At 37.9% G+C, this 3,915-nt stretch overlaps 1 pseudogene across 1 annotated transcript; it reads right to left on the reverse strand.

The window, feature by feature from the left end:
• Nucleotides 1-719: 719 nt before the first annotated feature.
• On the reverse strand, nt 720-2,385 carry LOC149253194 (cytochrome P450 750A1 pseudogene; annotated as a pseudogene). Its single transcript, XR_016265467.1, has 2 exons — nt 1,207-2,385; nt 720-980 (listed from the first exon to the last, which is right to left on the reverse strand). The product of XR_016265467.1 is annotated as a cytochrome P450 750A1 pseudogene (transcript).
• Nucleotides 2,386-3,915: the final 1,530 nt, after the last annotated feature.

Consider the following 3,915-nt stretch of genomic DNA (forward strand, 5'->3'; position numbering starts at 1 on the left):
GTTTTAAGTTTACTAGATGATTTCTGAGGACACTTTCTAGCAAAATGTCCTTCCTTTTTACAAATGAAACAACAATTGTTGTTTCTTGGAGATGTTCTCTTTTTTAAATATCTGAATTTTCTGAAAGGTCTCTTTGGGTTCGATACTCTTTTGGGTTTGTATCTACCATACCTTTTATATTTCTTCTTCTTAGATTTAAAAGGCGTCCATGGTAATACAGTTCTGCAGACATCTGAACTTGGGGTGATGTCATGCGCCTTCTTCTGCCAACACAAATATTTGACCTTTTCTGACACTCTAAACAAAAGATCAACCCAATAAACTTGTTCTAAACTTCTCATCTGAACCTCAAGATCTTTCATAATCAGATCTCCCAAGTTTCCTGGCAACTTTGACAAGAAAGAAACTTTTTGAGCAATATCATTAAACAGATTAGCTTTAAAGACTTTAGCCATAAATTCTTTGCCAAATTGATCTAAATATTTGATATCCTTAAGTTCCATGCGGCTAAGGTCAGTCAATAGTTGTTTCTTTTCATCTTTTGGTTCTGGAATAAATTGAGTTTTTAAAAGCATTTCAAATGTAGCTAATCCTGTTTCCATGACTGCTATTCTTTCTGCCTCTAATCCTGCCATCCACCAATCAAATACTATCCCTGCCATCCTCTTTTCTGCTAAGATCATGATAGACACATTGTCTAATCTTGTTGTGACCTGCATCTATCCGCATACGGTCACGGTCTCTACAGATTCATGGGGAATCGCTAGCGGCACCGGTGGATGTAATCGCAGCGTCTCTTTCACAACACATTGGAGGAACTTCATCCTTCCCACATCGGATCCGTTTACTTTGCCACGTTTTCCTACCGTGGATTCTATTTCTTGCTGCAACTTTTTCAGGACATGGGGATGTCTGAGCAGCTCACTCATTGTCCATTCCAACGTGGATGACGACGTCTCCATTCCAGCGATGAGTATGTCCTGTACAAACCAATGGGAAAATCAATGTAATATTGAATTGTTGAACTTAATTTAATTGCATCTAGATTCAGGGGATTCTTTGAATATTTTGAAATTTGAAGGACAGGGCAGAGTGTAGTAAAGAGGGATGTCAATTATGTGACCTTCCAAAAGATTTCCTAAATTTACAATAATAAAAAAATCGATTGAACTGTTTAACTCGATTTAAGATTTCCTAGCTACATACAAACATAATCGATTTAACTGTTTCCCGTCTGGCTTTGGTGTCTCCCTTTATATGATTGTTATCGACTGTCATCTGCAGCAACACATCCACGAAATCTTTAACATGCTCTGCCTCTGCCGGTTCCTGGCCGTCGCTGGAGGGCGCGGCGGCCTGAACATGAAGATGATCGTCTATAATTTTCTCAGCGAAGGCATCGTATGTTTTGCTTATATCCACCATACGCCGCTTGATGCCTTGCAAGTCCATCCAGTCCAAATAAGGGATGAAGTCTCCAATGTTGAGATCTCCTACAGTAGCTGACAACTCTAGTAACAGGTGCTTAAATCCTTTGCCATCAGCTCCCATGTCATCGTCAGAAACTTTCCTCCTGAACAGTATTCGAGAAATTACATTGGAGGAGAGGGTGAGGATGGCCTTACTCACATTCACAGCAATTGTGCCGCTCTGGCTCTGGTCCCAAATGGACCGGGTCATCGCAGACACCTCTTCCTCTCGCACATGTCTGAAGGACTCGATTCTCTTAGAGGTAAAGAGTTCCAACACGCAGAGCTTCCTTACTTGCCTCCAATAATCTCCATAGGGAGACAGTAGCATACCCTTGAAATTGTAGGATAAGTACTTCCCAGCTGCAGTTGCAGGTCGGCTGGCAAATATGGAATCCTGAGTTTTCAGAAAGTGTTTGGCTGTCTCGGAAGAAGAAACTACGACGGTGGGTACAGAGCCCAAGCGGAGAAACATGATGGGACCGTATTTGTCAGCGAGGTCTTTCAGAGCATGATGAACAGGCTTCTTCAATTGGTGGAGATTTCCGATGATTGGCCATGGATGGGGTCCTGGAGGCAATCTTCCTCCGTTCCTTCCACCCTTGTGCTGCAATATCCAGTATAACAAGAAGAAAATGAGAGCCCCATATCCAACCGTTGCCCTCCATGTTGCAGGCAGAGGCGGAGGAAGTGCTTGAGGGAACCAATGAAAATCCATAACGAACTTTCCTCTATCAAGTCTGCAAGCCCAAAAGAAAGAGCCAACTAACGGCCATAAGTCGGTCCTTTTTCCTGGAGTGTAGTTTGAAGGTCGTGCCTGGAAAGTCACGGCCGATGGCAATACGGCAACATATTTTTCTTTCTTTTCTACTCGAATCCTCCTGCCATTTCCTACTTTAATGCGTATGACACTCATACGGTTTAAGAATCAGTGATCAAATTTGAATGGCTGATTTTAATTTTAATCAGAAAGATATATATCCAAATAATTCTTTTATAATAACAAGTTTAAAAAAACATTATATTTTAATTGACAATCGTGCATTATATTTAAATTTTATTTTAATCAAAATTAAAGGCGAAAAAATTCCTAACACAGAGATGCATCATATGTACAAATATATAATCATTTCATATTTTATATTTTTATTTTTTTATATTCTTATAAGGGTACTACCATATTGAAAGAGATAAGTGAAATGTTTATATTCATTTGAGTATGGTGTACATAGAAAGCATGAATTCTTTCAGTAGTCATTATCACAACACTTTATTTTGGTCCTAGACTTTTGAGTTGTCACAGTGGTAAGCATCCTCATCTACAAATACACCACAACCGGACAAACTAATCATTTGTTGAAGTTAAAAAATAATAAATTTGAATAAAATTATTGAAAATTGCCAAAACATGAAGCAACTTCTGACCTACATTTAAAATTGTAAGTGTAAACATAAAGTAGCTCCACACCTATTTTAAGAACATTGTGTCCAAAGGTATTGAACCAATCACATAGGTATATTTAATTTAATTTAATTAAAATTATTATCCATTTTTAAGGATCTTTATTATAAAGATCCTTATTATTCTTATCTTTCGAACAATCACTTAAATCTATTGAACAACCTAACAAAAATTTCCACCATATGGCCATTTTGACCCAAGATCTCCAAAAGTCCCAAATTGATGTAGAAAAATTCGATTCAATGCAACTTGTATGGACAAGTTTACCTTCTATAGCAGATGAATAAGATTATGATGCACGAGAGTGCTGGTATGATGATCCCTTGATGGATTCAACTTGGAGGTGAGTGCTAGATAGTACCAACTAACAAGGAATATTATGATGGGGTGTTGAATGTGTATTAATTTAGGATGTTGATTATCTGCAACTTTCTCAATTTGCGATGTTGATATCTGCAAATTTCTCCATTTGCAACTACGTGGATGGCTTTAGACCAATCGATTAACGGTTCATTGGTGGCTCACCTCTATGGTATATATGATAGTGATGTTGATGATTTTTCAACAGTCAATGGAAGTGGGTACCCTCACAAGATTGTTTCTGGAGGTAGCTTGTCAACTGAGATTGAAAGGATTGTAGAAAGTTTCACTTCATGTGCCTTGCTAGGAGTGGTTTAATCTCTAAGGTTACCAACTCAAATTTCCTCTTTGGAGCAAGCTTTGGTATGACTGTGATCGTGAACAACCTCAAACCATTATCAGATAAAATGAATCCTTATTCACAAGGTTTCATTGTTAATGGCCTATTATGAATGTGTCAATGCAAATCTAATCCCGTATTGATTGATATTTAATAAAAAATGAGCAAGGAGATTGTCCAAAAAGGGAAATTGGCCAAATTATGTGCTCACTGCTCATATTTGGGCTGAAGGTTGATACAATGATGCATAAATTCATATTAAGATTTTCTCTAAATCCATCTAA

The sequence above is a fragment of the Pinus tabuliformis genome, chromosome 7, assembly GCF_031772625.1.
Source record: "Pinus tabuliformis cultivar Carrire ecotype Pingquan chromosome 7, CPIR1, whole genome shotgun sequence".
Classification (NCBI taxonomy): domain Eukaryota; kingdom Viridiplantae; phylum Streptophyta; class Pinopsida; order Pinales; family Pinaceae; genus Pinus; species Pinus tabuliformis.